This window comes from Sturnira hondurensis, unplaced genomic scaffold (genome assembly GCF_014824575.4).
Source record: "Sturnira hondurensis isolate 20B ecotype Veracruz unplaced genomic scaffold, ASM1482457v3 Scaffold0022215, whole genome shotgun sequence".
NCBI lineage: Eukaryota > Metazoa > Chordata > Mammalia > Chiroptera > Phyllostomidae > Sturnira > Sturnira hondurensis.
The window spans coordinates 15,194,818-15,214,537 of NW_028094846.1; positions in this window are offsets into that span (position 1 = coordinate 15,194,818).

Here is a 19,720-nt window from a genome sequence, read left to right on the forward strand (position 1 = left end):
GCTTATGGAGGAGGAGGAAGATCGCGGGGGAGTCTCACAAAGGCCACACGTGGATTAAAGCGTATGCAGGGAGACGAGAGAACGTTCCGTGTGTCCTGGAGGGGATCATTAATGGCACAAGTGCTGTGAAGTGGACAAAAGCTAGTCTGAAGTGGGGTCAGATGAGAGAGCCAGAGAAGAATAAATTTTTTTTAGGACCTAGGAGCATAATAATTCACTTAGAGGTTCCACTGTTACTTTCGTTTGGGTTTTATCATGTTGGGATTTTGCCTGTACCAGTTTTTTTTCTAGGAGGCGATAAATGAAAACCTTAAAAAAAAAAGAAAAGAAAAGAAATCCTGTAAGTTTCTCTGCCCTTATATTTGAACCGAATGATAAAGAAGTGGCAAATTCTCTTTCTGAGCTGTGCTGGAAATGCTGCCACAGAGAAATCTTAATAATATGCTCTGTGCATGGAATTTAAAAACAGGAGGACTTGGTCGTCCAAGGTCACCGCAGACCCCTTTTTTCCTCAGTGGTTTGTGTATATTCTCTCCATAAAAGACAAATTATTATGAAAGGATATGAGATATAGGTTTAAGAAACTCAAAGAACAAAGTGTATTTTTTGCTCTTTGAATTTCTTAAAATTAAGTTCTTAAGACTCCTGCTGCTTCCTTTCAAGCAAGCCTTGGAACTACTCCATGACACCTGGTTAAAGGACAAACTGAAGAGTTTTCATGTGTATAGGAAATATATACACATATATAAATCACCTGGGAGAGGGAACATTTAAGTCTTCCAGTATCCATACTTAGTAACTGAATCAAATGCCCGCGGTGGGTCTGATGGGAGCACATGGTAGCAGCCTCTTTGTATCGCAACTCAGCCAGAAGCGTTCATTCCCTTGTCACTAAGGCCGCGGGTGCAGAGGGCGATGCGAAAGGAAGCAATTATGTGGATTATTCAGTTCCCTTAACACTCCTCCAGGGTTTGTCTGTGTGTGGGTGTGTGTTTGTTTGAAGCCCCCGTGTATTTCTCTCGGTTCACCTTGGCTCTGTCGGTCAGATCTCAGATAGGAGCGATAGCAGATACGTATATAGCACTTCCTATACGCCAGGCACTGTTTTAGGTGCTCTGGCTGCATTATCTTCGTCCAGTTTTTTCAACATTCTATGGTGGTTAAATGGGAAGTTGTAGGTCCCCAGAAGCCAAATGCTGAACTGAGATTCAAACACAAAGGGTTTATCTCTGAGGTGGTCCTAGGGGAAACCAGCACGGAGTGGGAGAAGCAGGCCAGTGGTGCATCGCAGGCAAAATCCTCCTACCCATCCCACAGGGTGGCTCGGGGCTATATATAGGCTAGGAGAAGGGGTTTGACTTCCATGCAGCTGCAGAGTCATTGGTTAACAAAACAGGGGGAGCAAGGTATGTGGGGGTGGGGTGGAGGGGTTGGGGGAATCTATGAAGAGTACCAGGTACTCACTGAAAAAAGTGGGACAGAAACACCTACATTGTCTGCTACAGGTAGGCACAGTGATCTCCATGTGACAGTGGAGGCCACTGAGTCTCGCCCACGATCTCAGAGCTGGTAAGTACAGCACAAACTATTTTAATTTGACTGGGTTTCCAAAAATGCTGAAAGTAGTCGGAGGAGCAGTCCTTTAAATCTTTGTTAAACTAAGCTTCAGCTACCCAAGGCCCCAAGGTAAGCTCACAGAACCAACTAAAATGTTAGACAGTCAGTGTGCTTTGTAGACTTTACGCGTCCCAAAGCACCTAACGGGTGGGCACTGCCCACTTCTCATAGACCTGTGTAAAAAATAGGTCCTCAAGTCTTTCTCAGCGAGGCGTATTCACACAGACCTGTTTTAACGTTGTGATAATGGCCGTGTGAAACGCCAACCCAGTTTTCTGTACACTCATCATTCCCCCCTAATCTCCTATATTTTCAATCAGAGATTATTTTCCAAGCCACTAACATGATCTTCTTGGTTTGGTTTCGGTGTAACACCGTGGGGTTTCTGAAAGATTTTTTAAACTTTAAAGGAGGTCACTCAATTTTTTCCTAAATGGATTCTCTTTCTGTTTTGGTTTTAAAATCTCTAACACTCGTGTACCCCTTCCCACTGGGTGAAAACAGAAAATGTGTGTGCATGGCGGTGGGTGACCAGTGAAGTGACCTCAAGAGGCTGAGAATGGCCGTGCTGGAGCCGACGACCAGGAGAGAAACAGATGCCAGCCCAACCTGCACCAGGGAAATCAGCTAGAGCCTTGTGTGTCCAGAGAAGATGCCGCAAAGGTACAGAAAAGGACTAGGCAGAGCAAGGGCACTTGCAAGGGGAGGCCCGGGGAGTGAAGGAGCTGTGCAGTTGTCGTCTATATGTTTGGGTGAAGGGGAGAATGCTCCACTTCTTTTCAGCTACCTAACGAGGGTGATGCTCTCTAGGTCTGTTGGATCCCAGTCTCTGCTATGACAGCGGGACTGCCGAGAAGGGGAGAAGGACGGGGAGGCTGGAGTGCCTGCAAAGGATTCGGAGAGTCCAGGTGATAAAAATGAACCCTTCTGTGGTGCTTATCAAATGCAAGGGACTGTTCTAAAAACGTACATCTATGAACTTCTTAAATTCTCCTACTAACCCTATGGGGTAGGTCTTGTATGACCTCCATTTTACAGGAGAGGAAACCGAGGCACAGAAAGATGAAATAACTTGTTCACCATCACACAGCCAGGTAGTTGTGAAGCTGGGATGGGGGTTCGGGGTACCTGCTTCACACTCCATGCTCCTGCCCGTTACTCGGTCTCTCCCATAGAAAATGTAGAGAAGGAGCTCATCGGGTGACTACTAATTATTTATTTGTAGTTTAATCTACTTCTGAGTGCTTTGCAATTTTTGAGTCATCTATAGCCACACCGCATAGTAGCTAAGCTATAGGAAGGCTTGACTTCGGAAAGTTAGAAGCACCAAGAAGGTCTTCAAGTTGATACGAGGCAGAGAAATCCACATACATGTTCAGACACTTGAAGCGAGGTGGCCACAGGGCATTTGCACCCTCCCTTCTGTTTGGAGAAGATGGTGTTCTAAGTGTGCGGAGCTGCCTCCAGCAGCAGTGATGTCACAAAGTCCCTCTCAACACTCAGCTGCTGGCTAAGAAATGGACTGCTGGAACCAGATCTAGGGAGCTTCATGTTACCATGGTTTGGAGGAGGTGTGCAATTACTGTGATATATTTAGTCTTCAAAAACACTTAAATTTAAGATGAGCTCTCTTAGCAAAACATAGTGTTATGTCGGTATTACTTGTGTTACTTGCTTCATGTTCCCAAAGAAACAACTGCACACCTATTTATTCTGTTGAGTAAAGCCTACCCAGTTTACGGTTTGTGGACCGGACTAGGGGTGGGGTGAGTGGGTGGGCGGGCAGGCGGAGTTCACGCCCTTGAAAAGGAGCCCTGAGAGCAGCTAGTGCCTCTGCTGCCCTCTAGAGGCGTGCCAGACAAAGGCAGCTCATCTCTGAACCTTCCCTGTGGAGGGCCTGGAGGTGCCGCCCTTACTCTCCGTTTTGAATCTCCAATAAATACCATCTGTTAAAAGATGAGGAGGTGAGAACACTCCGAACTTCCAAGGCCAATAATGGGGCTTCATTAAAATTCTAAGCCAGGCCCGTGGTAGTTACTCTGCCCTCAGGGAAAATACAAAGCTTCTGTCCTGTGTTTCTTGGCCCCTCCCCCCAATCTCAGACAGTAGACAGACATTAGTCAAGGTTGTTGTAAAACTATAGAGTTAACACAGGGCATCAGCCACAATCCATATATTAACCTATTTAATGTAGGCCCTGCCCTGACTTGTGGCTCAGTTGGTTGGGCATCACCCCACAAAGCTGAAGGTCGTGGGTTCAATTCCCTGTCGGGGAGCATGCCTGAGTTGCGGGTTTCATCCCCTGGGTTCACACTTAGGAGGAGCAACTGACTGATGTCTCTCTCCCTCTGTTTTTCCTTCCTATCCCCTCCCTGGACAAATCAATAAATAAAATCCTTAAAATAAATAAATGACAGTCCTGTGAGATGTGTAGTACAATCATCTTACAAATGTAGTACAATCTCCATCTTACAAATAGGGTAGCAGAGGCAAAAAATTATTAAATATTTCTCACCGTATATGAATTGACAGAGCTGGATTGGAACCCGGGTATCTCTGGCCGTGTGGACTAGACCTGTAACCACTTCACTGTACTGTGTGTCTTTTGTAGCTGTTAAAGCATGCATCAGAAGTCTAATTTTAAGGTAGACGTTTTGCTTTAAAAATTAACCTGACTCTAGAGGAAATAATTGGCCTGGACACTTTACATGACATGACAGACAGAAAAGGAGAAAGAGGAGAGAAAAAGGAGGAGGAAAAGGTGGAAGGTGAGAGGAAGAAGGCACCATTTTAGAGGCATGGCAACAGAATATGATGCATGGGCCATGGGCATAGCTAAATATAAAAGCCACGACTATAAACAACATTATTGGGAAACTGAGGAAATTTGAATATGGGCTCTATTGGATAATAATATAGTAATGTTAAATTTCTTGAGTGTGATCCTTTTATTGCAATGATATAGGAGTATGTCATTCTTAAGTGATACTTGATGGAATATTATGGGGTGAAATGTCATGGTATCAGCGATATAGTATCAGGAAAAAACAAAATATATACATGAAAAAGAAAGAAAGAAAGGAGGTAGAGCAAAACATTAAAGATCGGCAACACAAGGTACAGTTATATGCTGTTCATGATCCCATTTCACCAGATTTTTGCAGGGTTGAAATTGTTAGAGTAGAGATTAGAGGGGAAATAAACTCCTTCTCAAAGCGAGAGCCAGACAAGGATGTAGCCAATGTGTCTGCCTAGACTGCCCGGGGAGGGACGAGGGAGAGAAGGGAGCTCGGGCTGGAGGCCATAGGCAAGATCTGAAACCTGTAGACACGTGTTCTCTGTAGGTGTATGAGCTGTTGAAGCCTAGTTATTAAGGCTTTTCCATAGTAATAGGTGTTACATGCATCAGTGTGAATTTTCAAAAAATACCCACATTTCCACCCAGTGGAAAACAAATAAAGCAAATGATAAAGCCCTTTGTAAAACTTAAACAGGTTTAATTTCAGTCTTAGAGTTACCCCATTTTTGGCTTCAACACATAAGGCATATAGAGCAGTCAACTTTTCCTATTCCTTGATTCAGGAAATCAATGTCCCAGGCACGAATCAAGGTGTTTGAGATACACAGGTAAACACACCAAGAGCCCCGAAAGCATGGTGCTCATCTCCTGGTGGGAGAGGAGACAGTAAACGTGACAAGTGCAGAGAAGGTTAGAAAGTGGTCACGGCCAAGGAAAAGTAGAAAAATAGAGCAGCGTGGCAGGGGTTTGGGACAGGTGGTGATGGAGAAGCGGGTTGCAATTTTAAATGGCATCCCCATAGGCTTTGTTCAGCTGCGAGGTCATGCCACCCGGAAGGGAAGTGGAAGCCATCAGCGGAGGAAGTCCCTGAGGTGAGGGCATGCCCGGTGTGGCTGGAGCCGAGTGATCCATGGCGAAGAGTGGAGCATAGGAAGTCAGAGGGAACACAGACAACCAGTTCGTGGAGGTTACTACGAAGGTGCTGGTTTTTATGTTGAGTGAGAATAGGAAGCTGTTGATGATTTTTGAGTAGAAGAGTGACATGACCTGACGATATTTAAAAAGATTGATATTTTAGAGGGGGGAAAGCTGGGAGCAGGGTCTCTGGTCAGGCTATTGCAATAATTCAAGCAAGAGATGACAGCGACTGAGCAAATGTCAGTAGAATAGTTGGCAGAGAGATGTGGTCACGCTCTGGAAGTGTTTTGATCGGAGAGCCAGGAGGAAGGCCTTACTGATCAATTGGTTGTGGTTGAGAAAAAGAGATGCATCAAGGGTGACTTGATGTATTGTCCTGAGCAACTGGGAGATGGAAGCTGCCTTCCATTCAGTCAGGGAAAATCGGAGAAAGCAGACTGTGAGGGGAAATGCCAAGAGGTGAGTCTTGGACATGCTGACTCTGAACTGTCTGTTTGTTGGACATTCAGAGGGAGATGTCGTGAAGGGAGTTTGGTATGGAAGTCAAGACTAAAGAGAGGTCAGGTCTGGAATATTGAAAACTGGTGATACTTGGTGTCTGGGTGGTATTTCAAACCGTGAACCTGGGTAGGATCACCGAGACAGTGAGGGTGGACAAAGGAAAAAGAACATAGAACTGTGCCTTCGGTACTGCTCTGTTTAATGTTTATTATGTTTATGTTTCTCATTTTGTTTTGAAAAATGGTTACACTGCACAAAGTAAAATAAAACTTGACAATGCTCTGAAGATTACTTATTAAATACATTTATAAAGTGTATTAATTTTTCTCAATTATCTGATTTGATTGTTCTACAAATGTCCGCATTATTTAGACACTAGAACAGCTACAATTTTATCTGCTTCCTCCGGGTGTTATTTAATATGTTAGCCTTTAGGACAGTAAAGTTCAAAAAGACTTTTGAGTAATTTTTGAACTTTAGGCGGGGCAATCCTCATCTGTATTTATTTTTAGAATTAAAGTAATGTTCTACTGGAATATGATTGTTCTTTCCTTTATTCCTTTGGTGTTCTAGTAAATGACAACTTTAAAAGTGTGCCCACAGAACTACAAATCAGGGTGAGAGAGGAGAGAGTGCTGTCTCTAGGCAAAGACATGTAGATATATTTGTTATTTTACCTAATAAAGACCATTGGTGAAGATAAGGAGTTCATTCAACAGCAAATAAACCCATGTCATAAATGCATTTTATCAATAAGATTTGAATGTTAATCTCAGATCCATTTTAACACTCTTTTATAGTGAATTGGGTAAATGTGGACAAGTTCAGGAGCGTTTTTTCATAATGGGTTATATGATTGTGATAGGCAATCTAGATCATATAGCCATGTGATAAGATTTGTCAGTAAAGAAAAACCCAATCTGATCCTGCTTTAAAAATAAAGGTGTTCCTTGACTCACATAATGGACAATACAGAGATAGTCAGGCTTCTGGGTCTGTTTAGCAAGAATCTAGTGTTCTTTTTCCTGTCTCTCTGCTCTGCTGTCCGATGTGTTGTCTTCAACCCAAAGCTGGCTCTCTTCACAGGCCGAGAGGGGCTGCCCAGAGTAGCTGGGCTCTCTGCTTTCTTGAAAATTACCCAGGAGACGGAATGCCTTCCTCATCGTGAGGCAAATCTCTGAGCACAGTGCCAACCGCCGTGGCCAGTAGAATCCCAGGTGCTGATGGTTATAGGCCCTCAGTCACTTGATCCCCGTGACAGAGGGCACGGGACCTGCCCGACTTGCTACATCTTTGTAGATGTCCGTGGGCTCATGGCCTTCGAGGCCCGTGGCGGCTGCACAGCAGGCGTGGGGCGGCGTGGTTGTCGGGAGAGAGATGGTTATCACAGGTACTCCAGGGGCCCGACTCATCCAGATGGTCCAGCTCAGTTGACCCCCAGTCCAATTTATTGTTGAGACTCGGTTTCCTAGCCTTGGCTGTATTTCTCTCCGGGCCTTTCTTCATTGGGTAGTGACAGAAAACCACCCATATCTAGTTAGGAAAAAAATCTAAATGAAGCTAGGGAGATGTGGACAAGAGAAAAACATTTACCTTTTTAAACTATTAGTGGATATTAAAGTTAATGCCTTGTTGCATCTCTAGAGAATGTCTTTTTTGACTGGAGCAAATAGAGAACAAAATGTACATAAACATCATTTTTATCAGCGCTCCTCTGTCACTGATGTTGTTTGATCAAATTTTTATGATAGAAGCTTGTTTCTAACACTTTCAATGTCCATCATATGTGTGATTCTAAACAAGACATTGATTGCATTCACATCATAGGTTAATGAGGGAGGGTTTCAACTGACTGATGACTAAAACACTTGCTAGTGCTACAGCTTCCCCCTAAAATCACACTAAAATGAAAGCAAAGAGGTTTGCATGGGCATAAATCCTCAGGGATGAGACTCACGTGAGAGGAGGTAAGAACAAAATGTTGGGAGTTGGAAGGGCCATAGACAAGTACCAGGCTGTGCACATGGAAAACTTACAGTGAAGAAAGCACAGAAGCAACCTAGTTGAACCTCTAAACCTCCATGGGCTCTGGAACAGGCAGCACCAGGTACCTTTGACAGCGATGGTGTAGATGGGCTGAGAACAGACATTGGTAGGCTGTTGCAGAATCGGTTAAGTCCCAGACAGGTAGTCTCGTGCTGTGAAGGTGGGCAATCATTCCTCCACACTGTAATTTTAAAAAGAGGAGATTTCTTTTCTGGAGAGGTGAACCAGAAGACCTCTGGACTGGAAGACCCCCACACAGCTGAGGGTGGAGGTAATATCCTAAACACAGGGTGACCAGAATGATCATAATAAAAGGGGAGAGCCTCCACACTAGTTCCTCACTGGGCTCCCAGAGTGCCGGAAGCCAGGCAGGAGCTTGGATGTCCCTTCTCTGAGAAATCGGACAAGTCCAAGACTGGGGAGTGTTAAGTACCGGCAGTCAGGGATCCGCTGATGAAGTGGCTGAGAGAAATCACCTTAAAATGATGTCCATCACTCCTGAAACACCATCCCTCACAACTCCCAATCTGCTTTTCAGTTCTCCGTTTTAAAGGGTGAGTAGATTACTACGTATTTGAGGGAAACCTCTAATAAGAAAACAGACCAAACAACAGGAAAAAAATGGAAGAAATAGAAACTGTGTGCAGAGAAAAAACTACCTTTAGAAACATAAGAAAAGTTATTGTATCTGTTTAACAAGAATATGATGCTATAAATAAGAATGTCTGGAGATTATAAAAAACACTCAAAATTAAAGTACAATTTAAAAATTTTAAAAATGAAGGAAAAAAATGAAATAGTAAAAAATGTCAATGAAGTAGAACAATTGGACAAGATAGAAAATGGATTAAATTAATTTAAAAACAGGCTAAATAGGTTTTAAAAATTTAGAGAATCAATCTTGAAATTCCCATATTTAAAGTTCCAGAAACAGAAAATGAACACAAGGGATAGAAATTGCCACCAGAGAAACAATTTATGAAAATTTCCTCATTATGACTTAAATGAACACACCAGTAGCATAGCATAATGGATAAAGACAGATCTATGAGAAATCACAGTAGAATTTTAACACACTAGAGATAAAGAAAAAAACATAAAGCTTCCAGGGAAAGGGCTGTTGAGACAAGTCACTAACATAGAATGTCAGAATGTTAGCAGTAACAACCCAGGAAGTTAGATAAGAATAATGTCTTAAAAATTCTGAGGGTAGGGGCTTCCTGCCAAGATGAAGGTACAGACACACTGTGCCTCCTTGAACAATCAAAAGAAGGATAACAACAATTTAAAAACAAAAAGCAACCAGAACTGATAGAAAATCAAACTGTATGAAAGTCCAACCACCAAGGAGTTAAAGAAGAAACATTCATCCAGACCAGAAGGAGGGGAGGAGATGGGCAGCCAGGCAGAGAAGACTTGTGACAAGGCAGAGGCTAGTGGACCCAGCAAGGTGGGTGCTGGTGGAGTGGGCGGTCCTACATTCTCATGCAGATAAACCGGGAGGAACAACTGGGGAGTGAGACAGACCATTCAACCCAGGGCTCCAGCACGGGGAAATAAAGCCTCAAACCTCTGAATGAAAACACCTGTGAGGCTTAAGGCCGCAGTGGGAGAAACTCCTAGCCTCACAGGATAGTTCATTGGAGAGACCCACAGGGTCCTAGAACATACACAAGCCCACTCACCGGGAATTTGCACCAGAAAGGCCCAATTTGCTTGTGGGAAGTGGGAGAAGTGACTGAAAACCAGCAGAGAGCAGAGCAAGCACCACTGTTCCCTCTCGGACCCCTCCCCAACAAACAGCATCACAATGCAGTGATGTGGGTTGCCCCACCCTGGTGAACACCTAAGGCTCTGCCCCTCACTACGTAACAGGCTCATCAAAACAACAACAACAACAAAATGGCCCACATGAAAGAACAGATCAAAGCTCCAGAAAAAATACAACTAAGTGACAAAGAGATAGCCAACCTATCAGATGCACAGTTCAAAGCACTGGTGATCAGGATGCTCACAGAATTGGTTGAATTTTGTCACAAATTAGATGAAAAAATGAAGGCTATGCTAAGTGAAATAAAGGAAAATGTACAGGGAACCAATAATGATGGGAAGGAAACTGGGACTCAAATCATGATGCTATAAATAAGAATGTCTGGAGATTATTAAAAAACCACTCAAAATTAACGTACAATTTAAAACTTTTATTTTATTTTATTTTATTTTAGATTTTATTTATTTATTTTTAGAGGGGAAAAGAAGGAGAGAGAGAGGAATATCAATGTATGGTTGCCTCTGGTGTGTCCCCTGCTGGGAACTGGCCTGCAACCCAGGCATGTGCCCTGACTGGGAATTGAATTGTGATTGTGTTGTTCGCAGGCCCGCACTCAGTCCACTGAGCTACACCAGCCAGAGCTTAAAAATTTTAAAAATGAAGGAAAAAGATGGTGTGGACAAGAAGGAAGAAAGAAACATTCAACAAGAAAAGAATGAAGAAACAAGAATTCAAAAAAATGAGAAGAGGCTTAAGAACTTCCAGGACATCTTTAAACGTTCCAACATCCGAATTATAGGGGTGCCAGAAGAAGAAGAGGAAGAGCAACAAATTGAAAACTTATTTGAACAAATAATGAAGAAGAACCTCCCCAATCTGGCAAAGGAAATAGACTTCCAGAAAATCCAGGAAGCTCAGAGAGTCCCAAAGAAGTTGGATCCAAGGAGGAACACACCAAGGCACATCATAATCACATTAGCCAAGACTGAAGATGAGGAGAGAATCTGAGAAGCTGAAAGAGAAAAGGAGACAGTTACTTATAAAGGAGCTCCCATCAGACTGTCTGCTGATTTCTCAGAAGAGACCTTGCAGGCAAGAAGGGGCTAGAAAGAAGTATTCCAAGTCATGAAAGGCAAGGACCTACATCCAAGATTACTGTATCCAGCAAAGCTTTCATTTAGAATGGAAGGGCAGATAAAGTGCTTCTCAGATAAGGACAAGTTAAAGGAGTTCATCATCACCAAGCCCTTATTATATGAAATGTTAAAGGGATTTATCTGAGGAAGAAAAGATAAAAATATATGAACAGCAAAATGACAGCAAATGCACAGTTATTAACAATCACACCTAAAACAAAAATAAAAACAAACTAAGCAAACAAATAGAGGAGGAAGAGAATCACAGAAATGGAGATCACATGGAGGGTTGTCAGCAAGGGAGTGTGAGGGGGAGAGAGGGGAAAGGTACAGAGAGTAAGTAGCATAAATGGTAGGTAGAAGATAGACAGGAGGAGATTAAGAATAGTATAGAAAACATAGAAGCCAAGGAACTTATAGGTGTGACCCATGGACATGAACTAAAGGGGTGAACATGTAGATGGGAGAGGGTGTGCAGGGCAGAGGGGAATAAAGGGGGAAGGAAATGGGACAACTGTAATAGCATAGTCAACAAAATATATTAAATTAAATAACTAAAACTTTAAAAAAAATTCTGAGGGTAAATGATTTCCAACCTGGAATTTTATATCCTGCCAAACTATCATTCAGAGTAAAGATATTTTCTGACATGTGAGGCATCAGAAAATATGACTGTTATGAACCCTTTACCAGAACTAACTAGAAAATATAACTAGTAGCTCAAAACAAGGCAATCAATCAAGGGGAATGACATGGTGTCTAGGACACAGACCCAGGGAGAAAGAAATTTCCTAGGATGCTCACGAAGGAGGGTCATAGGATGTAAAAAGTAAATATAAGCGTAACATATCACATCCACGTTTTGTTGACTTTAAGATGCTATCAATGATCAAATGAGCCATTATTTTATGTACAACTAAGAAAGAAACATCTCTGCAACCAAGTGATGACCCATGTACTTAATGGGAGTTCTGTGTGATGTGTGTGTGAGTCAGTCACATCAGTCCCTGTTGCTCTGAGACTCTCTGCTTTTTAGTGAGGGATTTTGCACATTTTCTGGTCTTCCGTTGCATTGCTGTAGTAAGGAATCCTTTCCATAATCTCATTATCCAACACAACACAGTTTCCCTACTCCAGGGTCTTTTCTCTTAGATCTCACAACAAGCATTTGGTTGTGCTTTGCAAGAAAAGAGTGAATTGCTGTCATTCCTCCAATGACAAATATTTACTCGAGGTTTGTTTGTCTTTCTATATGCATGACAACGATTTGTTTTTATGCCAATTCACAGTGTAGTCTTTCTGGAGATGTTTTGTATGGAAGTCACACTCAGCATGTATGGTGCTTATCATGTATGAATTCAACTGAAGTGGTGACATACTCAATAGCTTTAACCAAAGTTATGCACATACAATGACAACAATATTGAAACAGCTGTCTGGCCAACCACAATCGAAAAGCACACCCAGATTGAAGAGATGTTAAAATATGAGAAAAAATAATTACTTAATGAAGTAGCTCATCTATGATTGGCATAAACATGGTAATAATAATCTAAACACTGAATATGAACTACTTACGTTAAGATAAAACTATATTAGAGGAATGGAGAGGGAAAGTGTATGTATTAATATATGACAATAAGCCCTGGCTTGTGTGGCTCAGTGGGTTGAGTGCCAGCCTGCCAACCAAGGGGTCGCTGGTTTGAGTCCCAGTCAGGGCACATGCTTGGTTTGCGGGCCGGGGTGGCTGGTTGGGGGTGTGCAAGACGCAACCACACATTGATATTTCTCTCCATCTCTTTCTCCCACCGTTCCCCTCTGTCTAAAAATAAATAAATAGTTTAAAAAATACATATGACCATATGTATGATGGTGCTGGGTGCAGCAGTGTTGAATAAAAGCTAAATCCTTACTTTTTGCAGTGAGAGGGCAATAGTTAACACCTAATTTTGAAAATTCATGGTGTACAAGTAAGCATGCTTTTGAAAGATCGTGTTAGCATATGCATATATTAAACAGCTAAAAGAATTGAGAGAGGTCGTCTCTGAATAACAGTTCTAAGGCCAGAGGACTCTCTTTTTTTTTAAAATAAGGTTTTGAGCTATTTGAAATTTTAGGCTATGCCTATACAACTTAGATAAATATAACATATACATTTGAAATAAGTCCATGGCAATGCAAAAGTTGTTCACATAATTATCCATCCTTAGCAAACTATACTGTAGTTTGTAAGACTTAGCTGACATTTTCAAAACTTCTGAAATCATTTTCTAGCAGGAGACACAATACAGCTGATAGGGCATAAAGCACATCCTAGATCGATGGCTGTTGTTCGGTGATTAGTCACACTGAACCAAGAGAGATTTGTGTTGTTACTGAAAGTGAATTTTTATATTTTCCTTCAGATATCATCTTACCCAAATATGTAATCACGAAAAACTTTCTCTCTCTAAATGTCTTCTTAACAGTTGGCATTTGTAGTTACTATTCTTTCCGCTTCTCTGCACGTTGGCAATCATGCCTGGCTGGGCCTTTAGCCCGTCCCAAGGGTCCTCCTTCATCAAGTTTGCCCATCGACCTCACATCTGAGGTTGGTTGTAAGCTGGCGGGTCAGATTTCTTAGTCAAGAGGCAGTATCTCTCATTTCATAATTAATCTGAACCCTCTGATTCGTCCATCTGGGTGATAGGATTTACTGTGAAGCGCCCTGGAGCAGGAGACGGGATTCTCACCCACGCTGGGTTACCTGAGAGTCTCACCTCTTGTACGTTGGTTCCCACTTGTCAATGGAAAGGTTTAGGACAGGAGCTCTCTCAGGCATCTTACACGTATACTTTTGTATGATTCTGGGCATATGTATTTACCTAAATGTTTCATGATCAGATTAAATCACAGTATAAACTAATTGTGGTTTTTCTGATAAAGCTCTGAACCTCAGTGTGTGTGATAGATTGACAAATGAGGCCTTAAAAAGAAAAAGAGGGACTTAAGTTACTGGACAAAGAAAAGAGCTGGGTAAAGAGCACACACAACTTTTTAAAGTAAAAAACAGTATTAATGTTACATTCCATACTGGTAATGAACATGCAGGTGATGGTCTAGGGACAAAGGCTTCTGAACTAGGTGAAGCAATGCGTTGCGAGTGACTATGGGGCCTGTATTCTATTTGTCTAAATATTGCTTCTAGGCAGATTAACTACTTCAAGTATTAATCGATTGGCTTTTGTCCTGTTTCAACTATCACTGTTTGTTTTATGCACGCTGTCATGTCCTCAGCTAAGGCAGAAGCTGACTTAGCAAAAATCGGATGAATGACTACTTTGAAAACATGTCATCTATGCCCCATTCATGAAAACATTAGAAACTCTCCTGAAAACAATATCAGACTATAACAAAAACACTCCATAGATGCACATGATGCGCCATCTAGGAAAGTACCCTCCGCTCAGTTTCTGTACTGAATGGAAACAGCAGGAAGCACTGCCTGTACTAAGAGTTACGTGCGATCGAGAGGGCCGTGAAGGACCAGGTGTGCTCCCTGGGCTCGTGTGTGTGTTGGTCCAGGCAGCGTGATCTTGCCGCTCCCAGGGGAGTGGACCTACAGCTGGAGGACAACTTACTTGCGCTTTCTCACTTCCGCCACGTCTGGGCACACGTGCCATACGGGGAACCAGACAGACGACAGAGTTCCATTCCTATCACCGGGAAAACTCACATGGAATGCCAACTCGGTGTTCAAGCAATTGCACACTATTCATTATTTAAAGGCCACACATTGGACAGGTCACTACTCCAATGGTTTCCAATGATCTGAGTATGTTTTTCCCCGATTCATGGATCTGGACTCCATCCTTTGAAATTTGGCCCAATCTGTCTATAATCTATATATGTTTGAACGTTACACTAAATGCTGATTCTAATGTCAGAGACTGTTTAAAAAACTTGCCATTATGACTCTTAAACCCTTTAGTAAAACATTTCTGACACAACCCATTTATCTTAAAAGCTGCCTGAATCTCAGACCATTACTTTATGGTCTTTGGGATGGAAATCTTAGTGATACACCCTGGTAGCTGAGCATGCCGCCTGCTGGTTTCTATAACATTTCATTCAAGGAAAGTAACCAGTAGTATCTATTGTAAGCATCTTTATTATTTTTCTTTTTAAAGGAGGTTTTGCTGAATTATTTATTCCATATTCCTCAAAGTATGAGGAGCAGGGGGACCTACAAATCTTAAAACATGACATTTGAAAAAAATAGGTAATACATTATGTTACCACCACTTTTCAATATTTCATTTCCCTCTTTGACTTTCCCTCATTAGTGGGATTGATATCCATAATATGTGGCCCTTTTCCAAAGATAATGCAATTTCAGAACCTCACAATATTTTGTAGACAAAGGATAAAAATTCATTTTTTAGACCCCCTCACCTCAGTTCCTTCTGGTTCTTACCTAGTACAGTAGGTAAAAAAGTCCAAAGGAAATACAAGTCACAAATAGATTTCTTCGTCTTTGCCTCCCCTCCAGTTTTGTTTTCTGTTACTATTGACAAAAGATAATACAGGTCCCAGTGATGGGAGTGAGGACCCGGGGAGCAAAGATTGGGACGCTCTGACATACCTGGTCCAGCAGGACGTAGTCTCAACAAAATCGCCTCCCCCCAGTCACGGTGAATCACTCGGGTTTGACACAGATGGGAGGTTATGCATGGAACCAGCCCCCCACGCAGTGAGGAACCGCAAGGGGACTTTGAAACGGGGCCGGGCTGACTCAGAATGCGCTGCCTTCATGGAGGAGCTACTCAGCAGGGCCCCCTGGGGGCCTCCCATCGGCGTCCTGCGAGTCTTCTTACTGTTTGCACTTGCCTGCACAGAGCCCCAGACGCCCGGGCCCCAAACCACCTTCACAGGCTTCAGAAACCAACGTCTTTCTTGGGTGAGATTTTACCCCGTCCTTTCCTAGGTATATTCTTTCATGCGCACACATGCACCTACTTTCCTTTGCAACGAACGTGATGAAGGGGAGAGAAAGATAGGTAAAGGCTCCTAAAGAACAGACAGATCCTGTCTTTTATCTCAAGTCTCTTTGCTTCTATGGTTCATGGGACTTTGGTTTTGGAGTCTCAGCCCAATTTGAACATTCAAGCTGCCTATTACTGGTGGAAAAGGGGGGGAAAAAAGAGCCGCTATCCTGTCTCTTTGCCTTAATCTACTGTTCACGTGGAAGAGTGTGCGGCTGACCCACACCTCGCTGACATGTCAGCGTGCAGCCGCAGGACGGGGGACGTTTGATTTATAAATGGAATGTATAATAGGCACGATGCCTTCTGAGCCGAACGTTCATGGAAAATCACATGCCGCTCACATGAGGGACCGAGATCTTTTTTTATTATTTTAATGAATTGAGTTTTGTCAGTGCACCAGGGAGATAAGAAGATACCTGCCAATAACCCTGTGATTGTGTCCTCGGCCGATTGGTGGTACTCCTCTCGTCAATTGAGTTTGTGTGTTAAGTCAAGGTTTAGCTTTGGATTTGAAGCTCTTGCTCAAACAGTCACAGACGCTCCGACGGTGGAAACCATCACATAATTCTCTTTGTTTCTTTAAAGAGCACGGGGTTGGTGTAAAAAAAAAAAATCCATTTTGGGAAGACTCGGTCTGAAGATAATGATAGTGAAGATGAGAAAAGACAGCAGGTTGTAAGTTCTGGCCTAAGTTTGGGAAGGGGGGGAGGTTGAAAAGGTAATAAACTCCAGCAAGGCCAACAGATCAACCAACAGGAGAAAAACCAACAGGTAATAAGGGGCCTCTGGAGCTTCTGAAGAATAGAGATCAGTAGGAAAGCATTTTGAAGGAGAAATAAAATGCTCCTTCCTGTCAGGGAGAAAGCGGGGGTGTTCGGTGCTTGAGAAATGGGGAAAAATGCAATTAAAACCCAGAGATGAATACAGATCGGGTGAGAGAGGATGTCACCCTGTGGCCTTTGGAACTGTGACTCTGCTGCCTCCCCACATCATTTTTTTTTCCTGGAACAAAGGGACAATGTTGTGGAAAAGTGGGTGCCAGATACTTCAGGAAAATGAGACACGGCGGAGCGGATAAGGAGACAAAACAATTGCAGTCATAGGCAGCTAACCGAAGGCAGCTGAGGCCTGAGACAAAGGGCGAAAATTCAGAGCCAGCAAGATGACTGAACCATGGGAAGGAAGGAGGGGAAGGTGATTCACAATAACATTTGAAAGACACCGGTTTGAATATTTATTAGCGTGCCGCACACTGCTTGGCCCGGGGGAACTGCCTTTGTTCCGTGAGCGGTCTCCCAGTTTTAAGGCAATAAACAGGAAAAGGGCTTGAAAGATGGCCCCGGATGCGTGGTGCATGGTGTTGGAGAGTGAATCTGAGATAAGACTTTCACCCTGAGAGGCTGGTGGAACGGAGGCATCGTCCCGGAGGAAGATCGCCTCTCTCCACAGCCAGTCTCCAAGAGGAAGTGCATGACTGAAATGCTGTGAAAAGGATTCCTTGTCGTGAGACTGAAGTTTCCACCACGCTCTAGCCTGGGCTCCTTTCGTTTATGTTGAATTCATCCTGGATACAGACGGGAATAAAGGAAGGAGTAAGGTCAACTGTAGGAGCAGGGGACCTCAGCGGGGCCTCATGTGTGCGTTTGTATCTAGGTTCTTTCGCATAAACAACCACCTCAGAAGCAATTTTAAGTGGGATTTATGGTCCATCAATCTCAGGAATTTTCCCAGAAATTAGGACAGAATGATAATTCCTTGAAGAGGATGATCCTCATCCTTTAGGATGCTGTGCTGTTCTCAAAACATGAGTGATACACTCCAACCGTGGTATCCCTAATGCTTCATTATTGGGCATTATAGCTCAGCCGACACTGGCCATTTTCCTTCTATCATTTGTTCTTTTTTGAAAAGATTTTTATTTATTTATCTTTAGAGGGGAAGGGAAGGAGAGAAGGAGAGAAATATCAATGTGTGGTTGCCTCTCATGCATCCCCTGCTGGAAACTGGCCTGCAACCCAGGCATGTGCCCTGACTGGGAATCGAACTGAGACCCTTTGGTTCACAGGCCCGTGCTCAATCCACTGAGCTACACCAGCCAGGGCTCATTTGTTCTTAAAAATAAAATGCATTTTCCCCAAGCCAGTCAAGGGTCTACTCATATAACATTGACCAACTGGTCAATGTTCATTCTTAGAAATGAGAAATCACTCGTAACTGTGGAGCTGCTTTTTAAGCATTTATTAAAATTCTGCCCCAAACGGGGAACGAGGCAATCAAAATGTAAATTAAAAAGACTCAAAAGTTAGTTTCCTGCAGAGTTGAGACACCATGCCAAATGGAAGAAAAGACCAAGAAGCCAACTAGAATAGAACTGCCTGAGGCGTCAGCAAGCCCCTGAGTCGGCTGTGTGTGTAGAAAGTGGAAAATGAGCACCCTTCCTAATCTTGCAGAGCACTCTGTCATAGAGTAAATGGCCCACACTGGCATGGGAATGGAAAAGGAAGTCGGCGCTGTGCACTTCAATACCCAGGGCAGCGCATTTTCCACTGCGGAGCCTGGGTCACCGGCAGAAGGCGGGGTTTGTGGAAATGGGCAATCAATGCCCTCACCCAGGGCGCTGCCTTGTCGTTGGGCAGGAAATGCACGTTTGGAGTATCAACACACAAAGGTGGTTGTTACCTTCCGCCTTCTGCGGGTGGGGCAGGGCAGTCTGGGGTAGTAGCAGTCTCTCCATTTGCCCCCCTGTACCTTAAGGAGCAAGCATATAGACAATGGTTGGCTGAGGAAGGACAGCAGAGGTTTCACGTGGTTAGTTCGGCCAGTATACACCAGTTATTTCTCAGTCTTCCCCAGCTGGTGGTGTGGCATCCTCAGGTCACTCCCTCACATGTTAAGACACTTCCCACAGTTTCCGGAAAAGAAAAACCAGTGTAAGGGGATTTATTTTGCGTAGAATGCCAGGATCCATAACGTCCTAATTACACGTTATGTCTCTATAACATTCATAGTTCGCCAATGCTGTTAACATGTGTTAACTCGTTTAATTCTCAGAGGGCGATCACCGTTTTGACTAGGTAAGGCGATGGAAGGCAAAGTTCCCGTCTCGTCTGTCCTCGTTGCCTAACACGGAGCAGAGCCCGTGATCAGTGCGTGCTGAATAATAAAAACATCTATTTAGTTTCAAAAGAGATTTAAATGTCCCAATAATCTGTTGAATTTCTCTGTTTCTCATGTAAGAAATAAGATGTTTGGACTAGATTTGTCCACGTTAGCTGGATATCAAAACCACTATGGGCTTTCTCCGTGAACGCATTCTCAGGCTCCTGCCCCGCAGAATCTCTGGTTGTGGGTCCAGGAAAAGCAAGTTGAGGACAGATAAACTAGATGTACTCTGCAGACCCTTCCATCTTTCAGGTTCTTTGAAATAAAAGGCTCCTGAGTATTTGAAGTGTTTATTTCTTATTAACTCGCTGACAAATAGCTAAGTAAGGACAGGGCGGTTTTAAGACATTGCTTGTACGAGGTAAAGACAATGCATCTTGAAATGGTTTGCATGTAAGGCACAAAGAAAAAAAGCGTGCTTAATTTATAATACTGTTTTATACACTTTCCAGAGAACCTGTGTGTATTGTTGTAAACCCTTGTGTTTATGTGGTGTGTTGTCAATGACTTCATCTCATTATCT